Source organism: Nyctereutes procyonoides, unplaced genomic scaffold, assembly GCF_905146905.1.
Source record: "Nyctereutes procyonoides isolate TBG_1078 unplaced genomic scaffold, NYPRO_anot_genome, whole genome shotgun sequence".
Taxonomy (NCBI): Eukaryota; Metazoa; Chordata; class Mammalia; order Carnivora; family Canidae; genus Nyctereutes; species Nyctereutes procyonoides.
This window is the reverse complement of record NW_026575051.1, coordinates 829677-849801: the sequence shown is the minus strand read 5'-3', so window position 1 is coordinate 849801 and position 20125 is coordinate 829677.

Genomic DNA, 20125 nt, shown 5'->3' with positions numbered 1-20125 from the left:
TGCATCACAATGTTGTACACCTGAGACTAATATAATATTGTATGCCAACTATACTTCAATAAAAAAGATTGAAAGTACAAAAAATAAATTTAAAACAATTTAAAAAATAACTTCAGCTTCTTTATATTGAGGCCCGCTCACACCTGTAGGTGGCCAGACTGTACAGGAGTAACTCAGCCCCAAACTGGTTCTCTTTCTAGCCTGGTTTACAGCTAGTCCACTGGAAACATTTAATAGCCTTTGCCCTGAAAAACCCAGGAACCAGCACCCCAGCATCGCCTCCTATCCTCCCACCCCCAGGCAGCTGTATTTACCAGGCAAAGACGAGATACCAGTCCACTGTAGGCTGTCCACTGGGGAACAAGAAGCTTCATACTGAACAATAGGAAAGTTCTGATATTGTTCCAGATTATACATTTATATGCAGAAAATTATACTGCTTAATACCTGAAGGTGACAAAAACTGTAACTTTCTTGGCCCAGGGGCAGAAAAGAAAAATAGGAGCATGAGTAGGGGGAGGGGGAGAGGAAGAGAGAGAAGCAGACTCTCTGCTGAGTGAGGAGCCAAACAAGGGGCTTGATCCCATAGCCCCAGAACATGACCTGAGCCAAAATCAAGAGTTGGACACTTAACTGACTGAGCCACTCAGGCGTCCCCACTGCATGTATTTTAAAGGATTATGTTATGAGAAAATTATAGTTACTTCTTGATTTAACAGATCTAGTCAGACAATAATAACCCACTTAATACGTGGACAAACTAAGGCTGAGAAGGATCACAGACTCTATTAAAGAGCAGCCCTAGGGGTGCCTGGGTGCTTCAGATGGTGAAGCATCTGCCTTTGGCTCAGGTCACTATCTTGGGGTCCTGGGATCGAGCCCTCGTCAAGCTCCCTGCTCAGTGAAGAGTCTGCCCTGCTTCTCCCTCTCTCTCTAACCCCCACCCCGCTTGTGTGCTCTCTCTCTCAAATAAGTAAAAAATATCAAAAAACAATAATAAAGGGCATCCCTAGATCAGAGCCCAGGTTCCTGACTTCTTTTCTGTTGTCTATTTTCATTCTGTAGTTCATCTGGTCATAAATTACTGAGTCACAGAATGTTAGTGCAGTTGTCCCTGCAAATGGTAAGATTTCATTCTTTTTTAATGGCTGAGTAATATCCCACTGTAAATATATATATATATATATGTATATTTATATATATAAGGTTCCCCTTTCTCCACATCTTCACCAACATGTGTTGTTTCCCATCTTATTGATTTTCCCCATTCTCACTGGCGTGAGGTGGTATCTCATTGTGGTTTTGATTTGCAAATCCCTGATGGCAAGTGATATGGAGCATTTTTTTCATGTGTCTGTTGGCCATTTGTATGTCTTCCTTGGAGAAATGTCTCTTTATGTTTTCTGCCCATCTCTTGACTGGATTTTTTGTTTTTTGGGTGCTGAGTTTGGTAAGTTCCTTATAGATCTTGGATACTAGCCCTTTGTCTGATACGTCATTTGCAAATATCTTCTCCCATTCTGTAGGTTGTCTTTTAGTTTTGTTGACTGTATCCTTTGCTGTGCAAACCTTTTTATCTTGATGAAGTTCCAACACTTCATTTCTGCTTTTGTTTACCTCGCCTTTGGAGACATGTCTAGCCAGAAGTTGCTGTAGCTGAGGTCAAAGATGTTATTGCCTGTGTTCTCCTCTAGGATCTTGATGGATTCCTGTCTCACATTTAGGTCTTTCATCCACTTTGAGTTTACTTTTGTGTTTGGTGTAAGAAAATGATCCAGTTTCATTCTTCTGCCTGTAGCTGTCCAATTTTCCAAACACCATTTGTTGAAGAGACTGTCTTTTTTCCATTGCATTTTCTTTCCTGCTTTGTTGAAGATTAGTGACCATAGAGTTAAGGGCCCATTTCTGGGTTCTCTGTTCAGTTCCATTGATCTATGTGTCTGTTTTTGTGCCAGTATCATGCTGTCTTGATTGTGGGACCCAGGAAATTTAACAAAAATCCCCTACCCCTGGACAAGCAGAGCAGGACTGATTCCATTTTGTGCTACACCGGCCACCTCCCCTATGACCCCCACATGACCTGCTTATTGCTTAAGGCGCTGCCCTACACTAGTCAAGCCGCTGGGCACACCCTAACCATGTAACCCTGCTTTGTGCCCCCCAAAACTGCGCGCCGATTCTGACCACAGTACTAGGCCAGCTCAAGTGGATACTAGACGCTAAGGTGTAATTCAATCGGCCACCTGCGTGTGGACCGACATGACTGTGCAACTTTCTGCGTATCCCATGGGCCAGTGGCCCCTAGAAAGCTGCTTCGCCTCTTAGTCTCGGAGCCCAAGTCCCTGCTCCGCTGTGTCGGGTGCACTTGGACCCAAGCCCGAGCTTGTAAATAAACCCTCGTGTGTTTGCATTGGTGTCGGCTCCTCGGTGGTTTCTCGGATTCGAGACCTTGGGCACAACATTGATGATCACAGCTTTGTAGTACCGCTTGAAGTCTGGAATTGTGATGTCACTAGTTTTGTTTTGTTTTGTTTTTCAACATTCCTTTGACTATTTGGGGTCTTTTCTAGTTCCATACAAATTTTAGGATTATTTGTTCCAGTTCTGTGAAGAGTTGATAGTATTTTGATAGGGATTTCAGAGAATGTAGATTGCTCTAGGTAACATACATTTTAACAATATTTATCTTTCCAATCCATGAGAATGGAATGTTTTTCCATTTTTTGTGACTTCCTCAATTTCTTTCATAAGTGTTCTGTAGTTTTAATTTTTTTTAATTTTTTAATATTTTATTTATTTATTCATGAGAAACACAGAGAAAGAGGCAGAGGCACAGGCAGAGGAAGAAGCAGGCTCCTCGCAGGGAGCCGGATGCGGGACTCGATCCTGAACCCAGGGATCACACTGAGCCTAAGGCAGATGCTCAACCAGTGAGCCAACCCGGTGTCCCTGTTCCGTAGTTTATAGAGTACAGATTCTTTGCCGCTTTGGTTAGGCTTATTCCTAGGTATCTTATGCTTTTGGGAACAATTGTAAATGGGACTGATTCTTTGCTTTTTTTTTCTTCTGTCTTATTGTTAGTGTATAGAAATGCCACTGATTTCTGTGCCTTGATTTTATATCTTGCCACTTTGCTGAATTCCTGTATGAGTTCTAGTGATTTGGGGGTAGATTCTTTTGGGTTTCCTCACAGAGAATCGTGTCATCTGTGAGAATGAACATTTGACTTCTTTTGCATTTGAATACCTTTTATTTCTTTTTGTTTTTTGACCCCTGAGGCCAGGACTCCTAGTACTTTGTTGAACTACTCTGGTGAGAGTGAATATCCTTGTCATGTTCCTGATCTTAGGGGAAAATCTCTCAGGTTTTCCCCATTGAGAATGATATTTACTGTGGGTTTTTGTAGATGGCTTTTATGATACTGAGGTAGGTTCCCTCTATCCCTACACTGTGAAGACTTTTAATCAAGAAAGGATGCTGTATTTTGTCAAATGCTTTTCTTCATCTAGTGAGAGGATCATATAGTTATTGTCCTTTCTTTTATTGATGTGATGTATCACATTGAATAATCTGCTGATGTTGAACCACCCTTGAAGCCCAGGAATAAATACCACTTTGTTATGGTGAATAATCCTTTTGATGTACTGTTGGATCCTATGGACTTGTATGTATCTTAGTGAGAATTTTTACATCCATGTTTATCAGGTATATTGGTCTGTAATTTTCCTTTTTGGTGGCGTCTTTGTCTGGTTTTGGGATCAAGGTAAAGCTGGCCTCACAGAGTGAATTCAGAAGTTTTCAGCATGTCATCATTTAATTGACTGTTTTTCTTTTCTCTCTTTCTTTCCTTTTTTTTTTTTTTTTGGACTGTTTTTCTTTCTCTCTCTCTCTTTTTTTTTAAGATTTTATTTATTTATTCATAGACACAGAGAAAGAGAGGCAGAGACACAGACAGAGGGAGAAGCAGGCTCCATGCAGGGAGCCCGATGTGGAACTCGATCCTGGGTCTCCAGGATCACACCCCAGGCTGCAGGCGGTGCCAAACCGCTGTGCCACCGGGGCTGCCCTGTTTTTCTTTCTCAATGTTGCATGAAATAATGATATATTGGGACGCCTAGGTGGCTCAGCGATTGAGTGTCTGCCTTCAGCTCAAGGCATGATCCCGGATCCCGAGACTGGGGATTGAGCCTCCCACATTGGGCTCTCTGCAAGGAGCCTGCTCCTCCCTCTGCCTGTGTCTCTGCCTCTCTCTGTATGTCTCTCATGAATAAATAAATAAAATCTTTTTTTTTATAAAATCTTTTTTTAAAAAAAGAAATAATAATATGTTTACTAGCTAATGGAGTCTTAGATTCAGTGACAAATTGTAGTTGTTTATGGACATATGAACCTTAGCCCTTAGCAAGTACAAGATGAGAAGTGACCTGGGTGTGACACCTTGAGCTGTAAGGCAAGCCAACTTCCTCAGAGGCACTCAGAAGTAGGCAGTTTTCAAGAGGTGCTCCTCTCTGGAGGGGCAAGATGGTGGAAGAAGAGGGGGTCCTCATTTCATCTGGTCCCCTAAATTTATCTAGGTAACTGTCAAATCATCCTGAACACCTATGAATTCAACCTGGGATGTAAGCAATGAATGGCTGGTATTCTATAAATAGAAAAGCGACCACAGTTTGCAAGGTAGGAGTGCAGAGAAGAGAAGCACAGAGGACATATTGGAAGATAAACAGCAGGAGGACCAGCTGGCTTCTGGAAAGCCATATAGCCCTGGAGCACAAAATCAGGACTTGAGAAATCTGCTCCCGTGAGAGCCTTCCCTTGCCTAAAAGGTGCTCAGTGGTGAACCAGGCAGACTCCCTGGTGGGACAAGAGGGTCTCAAAGTCCCCAGAGTCACAAAAAGAACAGAGGTGCCTGAGCTGGCAGTTCCTGAGCACTGGAGCAGGAAGCAGGTTTAGGTCAGCAAGCCCTGGAGGGTGGAGGGGGCTCTCGTTCAATCTGCCATAAACTGAGAACAGCGGCCTGACTGGGTGACTGCTCTATGTTGAGTCCCTGCAAAGGACTAGAATGCAGCAACCCTCCAGCTCCCCCTGGGAGTGGCAGAGTGGGTGGACGCTGACCCCATGAATACTTTCCATGCTAGGCCCTATAAAAGACAGAAACAGGCTGGGTGACCCTCTGCCTTCCCCTGGGAGGATCAGAGTGGGCACACACCATAGGAGTCTGCAGAGTTTGGCACATACCCCCACCGCTCAGCTCCAGGTCTAGAGATTAAGGGAGTGGACAGTTTTTATTTTCGCCCCTAAAGAGTCAGGGAAAACCTTCAGGGAATAAAAGCCATGCACAGCAGACAGCTCCCACTGAGCCCGGCACCCGGCAAGGGGTGGTGCATCTCGGCCCAGGCACACATACCTGAGGATCAGCAGGGCACGGCCCTCCCCCAGAAGACCAGCTGGAAGAACAGGGGAACAGCAAGTTTAGGGACCAAACAGGACTGTAAAACTCCTGGACTGGGGGAAAATAGTATGTAGAACTTGAAGTTTTTTTCTTAGGATTCACTTATCTTTCAGTTTAAAATTTTCCAATATTCTTTCTTTTTTCCTGCCTCAACTAGTTTCTTATTTTATCAACTCTTTTTGTCTTTTTAAATTTTATTTATTTATTTATTTTTTAAGATTTTATTTATTTATTAATCAGAGACACAGAGAGAGAGGCAGAGACACAGGCAGAGGGAGAAGCAGGCTCCCTGTAGGGAGCCTGATGTGGGACTCTATCCCGGGACTCCAGGATCACGCCCTGGGCCGAAGGCAGGCACTAAACTGCTGAGCCACCCAGGGATCCCCCATCTTTTTGTCTTTTTTTAAACTTTCATTTTTTACATTTACATTTTATAGTCTTTATTTTTGCCTTCATTTCACTGCATTCAATTTTATTTTTGTATACATGTAAGTTTTGGTTTCTTTATGACTTTGAAATTTAGTGTCTTCTAACACACAGCCCAAGGAAATTCCTTCCTGTGTGATTCATATATGCACAGATATTCCCCTAAGTTAGAGGTCAGATCAGGACTTTGTCCCTCATTTCACACCATGACAGAGATGAAACTCAGTTATTTGCTACAGTGGCCTGTTTCCACTGTAGATGCTCACTAGATATTTGTTTAATGACCAGTTAGCTACTTCCTGTAAACATAATCCTTTGGCCAGGGTGTGGAGAGGACTTGGGTGTAGTGTTCTTGAAAGACGAGAAAGCTATCTCCTTCAGGTACACCGACTCGGACTGGTCAGACAGAAAGGCATAGAGTGTTTGGCCCATGCTAGGCATTCCATTTTGTTAAATGAATGATGACATCGGGATCCCTGGGTGGCGCAGCGGTTTGGCGCCTGCCTTTGGCCCAGGGCGCGATCCTGGAGACCCGGGATCGAATCCCACATCGGGCTCCCGGTGCATGGAGCCTGCTTCTCTCTCTGCCTATGTCTCTGCCTCTCTCTCTTTCTCTCTCTGTGACTATCATAAATAAATAAAAATTAAAAAAAAAACAAACAACAAAAAACAAAAACAGAAAAAAAATGAATGATGACATCTAGACAGAAGCAGATGAACATCAGCTTTATTTCTTTGACCAGAATTAATGAATATCTCTTACACCTGAATTGTGTCTGTCTCCTTCAAATAGTTTTCACAACTAAACCTGGTAGATAGGTAAAGGCAATTTTCCTGAGGAAGCAACTATGGCCAGACCGAATTAGGAGATACTCGGAGCAGGCAGGCATCCTTTTGGGTGTTCCTGATATGCTTGTTCCCAGGGCCAGCTACCTTTCTCACCTGGTGGTTCCAGGGCTCTGGAGTGGGGAGAAAAGTGGAGGTCTTAGGATACATGTCATGATTCATGGTCCTGCAGAGCCTGATGGTGGACCGATTGGCTCTGGAACCCATTACAGTTACTTACTGCAGGAATCCTTTTCATGGTGCACTCCAATCCATGGCATGGGGAAAATAAAAAACCCCGGTGGATGGATTTAATGGCTGCAGGAAACAACTTTTCTAGAGGAGAAAAAAGTGGTTTGGTTTTAAGACAGTTCTTCTCTTATCTCTTGTGGTGAGTTATCAAGATCTATCCAGCTCCTCTTCCCAGTTTTGTGATTCCTTCCTATGTCACCATTTTCTTTAGATCTTGACTCTTACCCCTAGAGATACAAAATTTCCAAAATGTTGAAGTCAGGTAGGGAAAAGAAAAATTTTGGTAAATGGAATTAGTGGGGAAGATGAAAATATAGATAATTCTTATGTTTTCAACATTTTCAGTTAAATGTTTAAAAGTTAAAAATTTAGCACGTTGGAAACACAACTTTCCTCTTACTCCTGAGCTTTGAGCCATCTCTTGTTTTCAGTCTTTATAAAAGATTAAGAAGGCGCAATTACTAGTGACTGCTCTGTATCAGTACTTAGAGGCCCGGTTTGGAGGGAGGAAAGTATCCACCAACCTGGAGCAAGAGTGTCCGATTTTTCATCGTCATCCACATAATTAGAAATCCACTAGTCTGTGTAACACTGAAGTCAAGAGGTCCTTCCTCTACCAGTGAATACTGAATGTGACTCATGTGTGTGTGTCAAGTACATATAGAGGCTACTGTTCCCACTTTCCTCTTGTCAACTATCCATCAGAATGCTCTAGTTTCATAGTGTGATTTTGAATTAAACATGAACACCTCAGCTGAATAATACATCCCTTTTGGCTTAAATCACACTTACAAACTGATCTCAAGCTGTGGCTTTGCCTCCTGGGGCAGAGGTCCCTGCATAGTGGCATCAATGACCAACAAGAATTAATGAGGCTTTAATGACCTACATGAGCTGGCTAGTCATGTAAGCTGTCACTTGTTAAGATTCCAATGAGAACTTAATCTTTAGTCAGGACTACCAAAAAGGAGCAGCCCTTCCCCATCCAGCAGAAGTCAGACCTTGAAGGTATAGGTCTTGGACCAGAAGTCAGTAAGGGCAAGCCACAAGGCTAGCATGGAGTCTCTTTATCAACTCTTGTAGAAACAATGGGGCCCCTTAGAGGCAGAAAAATAGCTAGAGCCCTGCTTTGAGAGCTCTTACCAATTGTCTCACCAATATAGAGTAGCCATGCTCATAAAAACCTACCTAAACCTGGTTTTATTTTATTTTATTTTTTAATATTTTATTTATTTATTCATGATAGACATAGAGAGAGAGAGAGAGAGAGAGAGGCAGAGACACAGGCAGAGGGAGAAGCAGGCTCCATGCCGGAGCCTGACGCGGGACTTGATCCCGGGACTCCAGGATCACACCCTGGGCCAAAGGCAGGTGCTAAACCACTGAGCCACCCAGGGATCCCCCAAGCCTGGTTTTAAAAAAAACTTTTGCAGAATTTCAGAGCTGGCAATCAATACAAAACATCATTTTTGACATAAGTGGGCCAAAATGTTTCTATATTCTCTTTTCCTCTTACCACCAATTTCCTGTCTTTTTATGAAAATTTCAGAACTTTTACATCTATCTATACTTAATGGTTTATGCCTTTCTCCATAACTCTCCATGCCTTGCTGTATTTGTGTTTTTATGTTTCTTTCTGTCTGCTTTATCTTTCTCCATACTTTCTTCCCCTTCCCTCTTTCTCTCCATCCCCTTTTGTCTCTAACACCTTCCTCTCTCCCTTAGTGCTGCCCTCATTTTTTATGCTTCTTGTTCCTCTCCTTTTCCACATCTGCTTCTGTCTGTCTTTCTAAAGCTCTCTCTGTGTACGTTTCCTCACCTCTGACAATTTATCATGGCTTAACTCTTCATGCCCACATCCTCCTCCTCAGATACCCCTTTGCCCATAATGTCCTTTACATTCTGGGCCAATACTCACCACAAAGAAGCCAAGTCCAACAAGGAGTGCAACTGCCATTGTGGTGGCAGCCAGGGAAATGAGGACGTCAACACCGTAGGTGTCAACTGCCCAGTGGGTTTCACTGAGGTTATTGCAATTGTTCTCTCAGGGCGAGTGTCTGGATGTTTAGTGATATAGTTCTTGGTGGTTCCCAGGACAGCAGTAAAAGAGCCCTCGGTGGTGGCCAGGTCTGCAGAGGCATTGTCTTCGGTGGTGGCCGGGTCTGCAGAGGTTACCCGGTGTTCAGTACTGTAGTCCTCAGTGGAGCCTAGGTTGTCAATTACTTGATTTTTGGTGATCCTAAGGCCACCACTGGTATAGTTTTGTTTTGTCTGTGAGTCATCAGTGCTGCTCAATGGGTTTTTAGTGGGTACATTTTGGCTTGTTCCTATTCAAAAATAATCTCTATTAATGTGGCTCTTTGGTAGCCTGTCATCATCTGCTCTGCTTACTATTTTCAATAGTTATCCTTCCCATTTATATGACCGGTCTCCCCATATGATGTGGTTGGATTTATTCGAGTTAAGGATCATCTGGTATTTTGGATTTAATTCTGATAAAACATATTCCACAAGGAATCCTCTTGTACTACAATATGGAGTCTCTAGAGCTAAGCCATAACCTTAGGAGGTCTGGCTCACCAGCCTTTGAGTCTGCTTTTTGCAGTTCTGGTCTCTTTCTGTGAAACACTAAAACTGACTCTTTCTAAACATCACTGCCCCTCCCACTTGCATCCCCAGTTAGTAGTTCAGCATATTGGGTATTCTTACTCCATAAACAATTATGTCACCTCTCATCTAGTTATGTCTGGGGTAAACAAATGAGGCAGGAGCTGATTCATACTGGAGATTAAATTCAGGACATGGCTTGGTGTATGATCTAGAATGAGACAGTTCCTGGTTCTGTTCTGAAGCTGAAGTAGCAAGATTGGAGGCAGGTAAAATTTAAGATGGTTTGGGGGGTAGCATGAGTCGTGAGGAATCAACCTCTAATTGAGGTTGATAGCAAAACTGAGTTGGGTGTTAAGTAGAGGAAGATGCAAAACCTCTGTGTCTCCCACTGTCCCCACCTGCAGGACATCAAGACTGAGAATATTTATTCTTATGAATATATGCAGCCTATGTGGCATAAATTTTGGAGTTTTGGATCCTTCTGTTCAAAGGAATTCCTCTGTATCTGCAGCTGATTCCCAAAATTCTTCTAATAAAACTCAAATCCTTTATTTTTAAGGAAAATTGAGATAGAAAAACTTAAATAAATATAAATGATCAAAAGAAGATAATTTCCTTAAAAGAGGATGTGAGGGAGAGAATGGACGGGACTCTGGCAGCCCTGCTCACCTGTGACCGAGGTTTGGGGCAGGTAGCAGGGTCCGGAGCTTGCCAAGGTTCATTCCCTTACTCCATAGCTTTGCTTACGACTGGCCTTGCCTAGGGACGCCCTGGTGCCTCAGCCGTTGAGTTCTGTTTAAGGCTCAGGCCGTGACCCCGTGGTCCTGGGATCGAGTCCCGCATCGGGGGCCCCGCGGGGAGCCTGCTTCTCCCTCTGCCTGTGTCTCTGCCTCTTTCTGTGTCTCTCATGAATAAATAAACAAAATCTTAAAGGAAAAAAAAAAAAAAAAGACTGGCCTTGCCGGAGTCCCAGGATGCTTTTCCTCCATGGGTGGCGAGCCCGGAGCAGCCCTTGCATCTTCTCCAAAGTTCGTTTCCTCGCCCAATTCTGAACCCCCCCGAGCAGAAGCGGGAGCAGCAAGAGAAGCGATGTGGCCCAGCAATTTCTCCTCCTCATCTCAGGAGAACGCACAGGGGCTGGAAGCCAGGGCGCGCTTTCCTCCCTCCCTCCCTCCCGCGCGGCCGCGGCTCTCCTGTTCTTAAGCCCCGGTGGCCGCGGACTTCTGTGCTGCGGCCCAGGGAGCCCGAGTCCTCCGTCTTCCTTCCCTCAGGGCGGAGCAGCCTGCTCGTCGCTGTCTGTCACCAGGGGAAGAGGCGCCGGTGCAGCGAGCGGCCGGGGAGAAGACGCATGTCCCGGCGCAAACAGGGCGCAGAGCCCAGGCTGCGGCCCTAGCCAGCTACGGAGCTTGCGGCCTGGGGGGCGTCGCGCTGCGGCGCAGGACCCCGGGGCTGCGGGCTGCTCTCCCCCGCGTCTCGGTGCCCAGCGAGGGCCTTGGGCTCCCTTCCCGCCGGCCGTGGGCGGGGGGCGGGAGGCCGTAAGCCGGGTGGGCCTGGGGGGACGGTGCGCGGCGATATCTAGGAAAACTGGGTGTCAGACGGCACGAGGGGACATCAACACCCAATCTCGCTCCTCCAAAACCACCCTCTTCTCTCAGTCGTCACCCAGATCCTTCTCATTGGCTTATCTGCAGCCCACAGGCCCACCTCCCCGTCCCTACTGTTTGAGTGTCCTCCCCCTACCAGGATTTCCTCAATTACCAGATGAAGGTAGCTCGTGTCCCCAGGTTCCGTCCGGGCCTGGACAGAGAATGCCCGCATTCCCTCCTTCTCGGACCTGCGCCAGAATTGCACTCACCGGGTGGGTCTCCGCAGGCTCCTGCAGTCTGTGACAGTTTCTGGCTTTCTTTGTTTTTCATGATGACATTTTTGGTTTTTATTTGTTTGTTTGGTTTAAAGATTTTCTTTATTTATTTGAGAGAAAGCACAAGCTGGGGGGAGAGGCAGAGGGAGAGGGAGAAGCAGGCTCCCTGCTGGCAGGGAACCCAACATGGGGCTCGGTCCCAGGACCCAGGACAGCACACTGAGGTCATGACCCGAGCAGAGGCAGACTGACTGAGCCACACTGGCACCCCCTCCATACTCAAAGTATTTTCTTACATCAGAAGATGTTCCATGCTCATTTTGTATTTTCTCTGCCCAGGCCCTAGAATCAACCATTTCTCCATGTAACTCTGATTCTATTTATTAGAGAATGGTATTTAGAAACCAAGATCTGGGCACTCATTGAGGTATGCTCATTTTTAATTAGGTGTTGCTACCTCTTGTCCATCATAGAAGTTAGAGCTAGGAAATATGTATACTAACTCATGCATAAACGCATACCTGTATTTATTTCTGTATTATCTGTCTGTATTTATATTAAACATAAGTATGAATCCTGCAGCTGCAGCCCAGCAACACAGAATTCATTCTAGCTTTTTCTCTTCCCTTATTTGTAATTTCTTCCTCTGACATGGCTGCAAAATTTCTTTTTTTTTTTTTTCATATTTTATTTTTTAGTAATCTCTACACCCAACATGGGACTCTAACTCACAACCTCAAGGTCAAGAGTTGCATGCTCCACTGACTGAGCCAGCCAGGTGTCCCTGCAATATTTCCAGTACTTATTTATTCATCCCTATTGAACAGATGGTAGTTTCAGAGTTGCTAATCTACACCCATGTGAGAAACAAATTTGTCAATGAGAGTAGTGTTTGTGCAGTTCTTTTTATCTTCGGCCTAACAGTCATAACACTTTTTCTTTTTTCTTTTTTTTTTTTTAAGATTTTATTTATTTATTAATGAGAGACACACACACACACAGAGAGGCAGAGACATAGGCAGAGGAAGAAGCAGGCTCCACACAGAGAGCCCGATGTGGGGCTCGATCCTGGGACTACAGGATTACACCCTGGGCCTAAGGCAGGTGCTAAACCCACTAAGTCACCCAGGTGTCCCTATAACACTGTTTTTCAAAGTTACTTAGATCAACTCCTTCCTTATCCCATTTGATGTGGTGATGTGATTCATTTGTCAGAGTCTGCATTCCACCTCTCCCCACATACCCTGGATGATTTGCTAAATTTCCACACAGTAAAATTCACTCTCTGTAAGGTACAGTTGTATAGATTTTGATAAATGATAGAATCATGTCTTCAGCACACTGAAACATTCCATCACCCCCAACCCCTTCCTGGCTGTTCCTTAATAGTCAACCCTACCTGATTACCCTGACTCCCAGATTCTGGCAAAATAGACCTGGTTTCTGTCTCTATAATTTTGCGATATCCAGAATGTTGAATGAATGGAACTACACGGTCTGTAACCTTATTGTTTTTACTATAATCTATATATTATCCATAGAAATAATATTTGCAATTATCAGTCAAGAATAAAATATTTTTCTGGATATGTTCTTTTGTTTTGTTTTGTTTTCAATAATGTTTTTTTAATAATAAATTTATTTTTTATTGGTGTTCAATTTGCCAACATACAGAATAACACCCAGTGCTCATCCCGTCAAGTGCCCCCTCAGTGCCCATCACCCGTTCACCCCCACCCCCTGCCCTCCTCCCCTTCCACCACCCCTAGTTCGTTTCCCAGAGTTAGGAGTCTTCATGTTCTGTCTCCCTTTCTGATATTTCCTACCCATTTCTTCTCCCTTCCCTTCTATTCCCTTTCACTATTATTTATATTCCCTCTTGGATATGTTCTTGAATATAGTGTTTTAAATGAAAGTTTTTATAAATAAATATATTTTCTTGAGTATATTCTTGACTATAAGTATATTATTTAAAATTTTTATTTATTTATTTTAGAGAGAGAGCCTAGGGGAGAGGCAGAGGGAGAGAGAGAGAGAAAGAGAGAGAATCTCAAGCAGATTGCCTGTTGAGTGGGGAGCCTGACATGGGGCTCACTGAGGGGCTAGACACGGGGCTTCATCTCATGACCCTGAGATCTTGGCCTGAGCCAAAATTAAGAGCTGGATGCTTAACCAACTGAGCCACCTAGGTGCTCCAGCAACAAGATATTCTTCAGTCTCCCCTCTGCCTTTCCCCTAGTCTGTAACTATGGCAAGAGGGAGACGTTGATTGTTGGGTTTTTTTGTTTTTGTTTTTGTTTTTTAAAGATTTTATTTATTCATTCATGAGAGACACACAGAGAGAGAGGCACAGGCACAGAGGGAGGAGAAGCAGGCTCAAGGCAGGAAGCCCGATGAGAGGGAATCGATCCTGGGCCTCCAGGATCACGCCCTGGGCCAAAGGCAGGGGCTAAACAGCTGAACCACCCAGGGATCCCCTGATTATTGTTTAAAGACAATAAGAAAATTCAGAGAATTAAGGCACCTGGGTGGTTCAGTCAATTAAGCATCTGCTTTTGGCTGTCATGATCTCAGGGTCCTGGGATCGAGCCCTGTGTTATGCTCCCTGCTCAGCAGACATCCAGTTCTCCCTCTCCCTGTGCTGCTGTCCCTGCTTGTGCTCTCTTTCTCTCAATAAGTAAATAAAATTTAAAAAAAAAGTAAATAAAATCTTTAAAGAAAAAAGAAAATTTAGAGAATTAATCATTTGATTATTTTAAGAAAATTGCCTATAGCTGTTAGAGGAGGACCTACTTGAAACAGGACTTCTTGACAAAAGTCACCATGGGTTGTGGAGAAGGGGATTTTTAAAAAACTACTAGGCCAAAGCCTCTTTAAAAAAAAAAAAAAGATTTCATTTATTTATTCATGAGAGACACACAGAGAGAGAGAGAGGCGGAGACACAGGCAGAAGGAGAAGCCGGCTCCATGCAGGGAGCCTGACGTGGGACCGGATTCCGGGTCTCCAGGATCATGCCCTGGGCTGAAGGTGGCGCTAAACTGTGGAGCCACCTGGGCTGCCCGCCTCTTTTCTTCTTGATTCCCATTTCCATGTTTTTGTGGCCTTGGATCTGTTTGTTTGTTTCTTTGCTGGGATATTACAAGAGCCTTTGAATTCCAATCCTTACTGGATTCCCAGCCTCTATTTCCTACTCACTCAGGCAGAGCGTTCTTGCTTGGAAAAAATATTCCATCTCACAATACCTTAAAACATCTGTTGAATTCCTATTGTTATAGAAGGAAATCTCACCTCCTTGGTGTGGCCTCTAAAGCCACGCAGTTAACCTTTTGGCTTCATTTCCCTTGTGCTGTCTTATCTGGGCCCACAGCTCTTTTGATCATTCACTGGCAGTGCCACACCTCTTCTTGCATGAAGTGCTTGCATGCTTGACATTTCTCCTTTTCCTCCTTGTAAATGCCTGCTAACTCTTTATGATTCAAGTCATAGCCATTTTCTATGTGAGTCAGCTCCTCCTCCCTTGATTGAATTATATATTTTTTCCTGGGCTACTTTAATTAGTAGTACTTGATGCATTGGCCTAAACTTAACCTGTCTGTAAGTCTTTCTCCTCTACTAAATGGTGACCTACATATTTATCCTCATCTCCCCAACTTTTCTGAACCAGGCACCCAGCAGGTGCTCAGTAAATATGGTGAATGAATAAATGAAGAAATGAATGAGAAATGTGATAATTATTTTATTTATGTATTTATTTATTTTAAAGATTTTATTTATTTATTCATGAGAGGCACACACACACACACACACACACAGAGAGAGAGAGAGAGAGAGGCAGAGACACAGGCAGAAGGGGAAGCAGGCTCCATGCAGGGAGCCCAACGTGGAACTCGATCCTGGGACTCAGGATCATGTCCTGGGCCGAAAGCAGTGCTAAACCGCTGGGCCACCGGGGCTGCCCTGTGATAATTATTTTAAAACAAAAGACTGGGGACTATTAAAACTGAAGAAGAAATAACTGACTAGTTACTACCTTCAAATATAAAACTATTATTTTATAAAACTTTAAAGTATTTATGTAGTATAATTTATTTAAAAATTATATAGTATTAAATTATTATGTGGCAAAAAACCAACTCTATCATATCATTTTGTTTAGATAAAATTTCACAGACTGTGAAATGCACAGATCTTAAGTATTAAGTTAGATGAGTTTTGATAGATATATTTATCTGTGTAATCAAAAGACCAACCAAGATATAAAACATTTCTATCACCCAGAAATTTTCCCTTTCTAAAAATTCTCATACCCATGGGAACTCAGTGATCTAATCTCTGTCACTATAGATTAGTTCTGTTTATGCTTGAATTTCATACAAATGGAATCATACAGTATGTATTCTTTTGAATTTGGCTTCTATATAGCCTTTTAAAACTGTTTTGTTAACAGTGTTATAAAATGTACATGAACACCTTTGATTCTGTTAAGAAGGCTCTGGCAAAGATCCAGACATTGAGAACTGTAGAAGCTGAAGAGAGTTAGCAGGGTTAAGGCTAGTGATTTTGTAACCGAGAAGGGTTAGTTGAATGTGTGTTAGGAGCAAGTTGCACCAGAAGCCTTGACAACCCTATGTCCTTCACTAAGAGCATGGCACTGACACCTGGGCATCGTGTCCCTGCTGGAAGGTCTGGCAAGGCAGTCTGGGCCCGCCTTGCAGAAACTGGGAGCATGGTCTCCTTACCTGGTACCTCTCTTGGGGGTGGAAGCCCACAGAAGAAAAAGGTGGCAACTCACACCTGTCTTTTCAGTAGAGTCCAAGCCCAGGGCAGACATGAGTGACCAGCGAATGTGGCCATGCCTAAGGATAGCCCCATTAACAGCTAAGTCCTTCTCTGCCTTGCAGTAGTACCCCTACCCCTCACCCTCTAAGTTCCATTCACTTTTTGATTGTGCAACATAAATCTGTGAAGTCCAATACCTGCCTTCCCCCATTTTCCCTGATTGAATTCTTCCATCAACCCAGAGGCCTCAAGGGGATGGACGTAGGACAGGGAAGAAAATGGGACAGATAAAAATCTCTGGATGTCACTCTAGGGATTTGAGAGCTGAAAGGATACAGGAAAGAGGGGTCTGAGATACAGGGAACCTCTATTCACAGCAACATATAAACACTAACACATAGAGTCTGGCTTTCACATGTATTAGACACATTTATTTAATAATTCGGTCACATCTACAGCCTCTGTTTTATGGTCAGGAAAAACCAGGGGGAGGGAGGATGGTCAGGGCTGGTAGGAGTAGCCTGGGGACTTATGGGAGACACTCAGACCCCCATACATCCAGATCAGCTCCCTCCCTCCACCTGGTGATGCTTCTGCCTTCAGGGCTACTCAGATCCATTGGTGTCTCCCAGTCAGTTCCATGACTGCAGGGGAAGAGTAGTCTCCTTTGAACTCAGTCACAGATCTGCATGGACTCCATATTAGCTGTGAAGTGTAGACTAAGGTTGGAGCCATGAGGGTGGTAGAGATGTGTTGAAGAGGTTTCTTAGGCCCAGAGAGTTTCTCTAGTAAACAAAAGGATGAATTGTTTGAGTTATGCCCCCTCCTCCAGGGCTCTCCAGTCCCAAGCATCCTCTTTCCCTGTCAGCACTCCTCCTCCCCATTGCTTTTTTTAAGGTCCTATATTCCTCTCATCATTTTCCTCTGAATATGTCTTGACTTTTCTGTTTGTCTTGCTGGTTCTAACATGCTATTTCTGGATCTTGTTTTGTAATTCCTGATTTCTCATTCTCTATTATCCCTACAGTGACGCTGCTCTCTCTACCATACTTCCTTTATCACTTTCCTGCTCTCTTTTTCTTAGAAAAAGAGTTTCCTGTACATCAGGCACTCACAAGACAGAAAAGGAGCCGAGTGAAGAGAATCACAGCCATTGCGATGGAGACTAGAATGATTAGAGCAATTTCCCATGGCCTGAAGTATCTATTACATTTTTTCTCATTCCACAGAGGGGTAGTACTTGCACTTGTGACATTAGAGGCCATGGTTATTGTGTTAGTTCCACTGGATAGTGTGGTTGGTCCAGGCTGGGTGGTTGTGATGTTCTCACTGGATAGTGTGGTAGTTCCAGGGGGTTGGTTGTGATGGTCTCGCTGGATGGTGGGGTTGTGCTGGGGTGAGTAGTTGTTACAATTGCTCTACTGGATAGTGCATTTGTGCTGGGATGTGTGGTTATGACTGTCATCCAATGGATAGTGAGGTTGTGCTGGGATGGGTGGTGGTGACAGTCTTTCCACTGGATGATAGTTTTGTGCAAGGATAGGTGGCCCTGACTGTCATCCCATTGGATAGTAGGGTTGTTTCAGAGTAGATAGTTGTGGCAATCATCCCAGTGGATGGTGGGGTTGTTCCAGGATGAGTGGTTGTAACTGTCATCCACTTGGATTGTGGAGTTGTTCTGGGATGGGTGCTTGTGACAGTCTTACCAGTGGATGGTGGGATTGTGCCAGGAAGGGTAGCTGTGATGGTTGCCCCACTGGATGGTGAGGTTGTTCTAAGGTGTTGTGACAGTCATCCCACTGGATGGTGGGGTTGTTCCAGGTAATGTGGTTATTATAGCTATCCCATTGGATGGTGCGGTTGTGCTGGAATGGGTGGTTGTGGCAATCATCACACCAGATGGTGGCATTGTACCAGGGTGGGTGGTTGTGATAGTTGTTGTGCCAGGATGGGTGGTTGTGACTGTCATCCCATTGGATGGTGGTATTGTACCAGGGCAGATGGTTCTGATGATCATACCAGTGGATGGTGGGGTTGTTCCAGGGTGGGTGGTTGTTACAGCTGTCCCGCTGGATGGTGGAATTGTTAGGATGGGTGGTTGTACTTGTTCTCCCACTGAATAGCGAGGTTATTCCAGGGAGAGTGGTTGTGATGGTCCCACTGGGTGGCATGGTTGATACAGTGTGGATGACTATAATGTTAGCATTGGAAGTTACAGCACATTAAGGAAGGATGACTTGCTAGTTTCTCTGGAAACGTTTATTCTGTACCTACAACTAATAATAATGGTAGTTATAGTAGCTATCACTTATTGAGTGGTCACTATGCATTTTATCCAGGCATTGTGTTAGGTGCCATGTATGAATTAGTATTTCAAATTCTTACCATATTTCCATGAGATAGGGACTGTTATTACTCACATTTATACATAGGGAATTTGAGGTTTAGAGAAGTTAAACAAGTAGTCCCAGGTTAAAATAGCTAGCAGGGGATGCCTGGGTGGCTCAGTGATTGTCTGCCTTCAGCTTAGGTTGTGATCCCAGGGTCCTGGGATTGAGTCCTGCATCAGGCTCCCTGCAAGGAGTCTGCTTCTCCCTCTGCCTGTGTCTCTGCCTCTCTCTTTCTCTGTGTCTTTCATGAATAAATAAATAAAATCTTAAAAAAAAAAACAAGGTAGTCTGGCGCAGTGTCAGTCCTTAGCCCATATATTATTACACATCCAAGATATTGGGGAGTCATGTGACCTGGGTCCCAGGAGGTTGGTATTATTCCTCTTCTGACTATTCATGATACCAGATAAAGAATGAAAAAGAGAAAATAGGACTGTGTGTACATATTGAGGTGCTCTCCAAAAAGAATTGTACCCTTTTTCTAGGAGAAAGATAATCAAAGGTAATTAGTTTGGGGAGGGACAGTAATGGGCATTTTTACTACTATCAGGTAATTTTTATGCATATGACAGTTTGGGACCCACCCATTAAGGGTTCCTAAATGTACTTAGTACTTAGTCTAGCAAAGAACTAGCCACGTGTAGCTCAAATAGATAAGATATCCTAGGATGCAGGAAAGGGACTAAACCTCCTTGGTTAGTGAGTTAAAGTCAGTATGAGGCCATGCTTTTCCCCCCTATCTCATGCCTACCTCTATCTCTTATTTTCCATCCCAATAACAACTTGTTCTCCCATATGCCTATATGTCCAGTTAAGAGAGAAACTAAGTGAAACATCGAGATGCAAATCTGGCTTGTGGAGAGAGAATAGATTTATTTTGTGTTATTCAAGGGCATAAAACAAATGAGCCAAAGCTATGGTGGAGCAAATTCTAGAAAAAAATTAGAGCTATGCAAGTGTGCATTATTCCTGACATATTCAATTAGAGGCTTGGCAACTGCTGTCATAGATATTGGAGATGGATCCCTGCCTACTGTGAGTGGTCAGATATTAACTTTAAGATCTCTGCCAACTCTAATGTATCTCCATTTGAGATTAACTTGTGACAGAGGAAATAGGCCAGGCTTCTGTGCAGAAGAGCTGCTACTGGGAAAAGAATAGAGAATAAATGTTGAGTTAAATTGGAGAGAATAGAGCAAAATAATGGCCTTTACCACTTTTTGGAAAATGGGAACTAACAAGACAAAGTGTGCATCTCAAGAGTTGTCAAAATTTTCCCCAAATTCTATTCAAACTCCAAGAATATCCTTTTTTTACACAAAATCACTCACCATTTCCTAAAAGTAGAAGAAGGTGAAACAGCAGCCAGCATGCAAGGAAAATACTTTTCCTTCATCTTGAGATAATCTGCCTGTGAAGCCTAGAGAGTAGGGCTCTCAAGTCCCAGATATAACTAAGACCTAGAAGGAAAAGGGGGAAAAAACAAAACAATGGAGGATCTTGAGAGATTAGTGAAGATCTGAGGCTGGAGT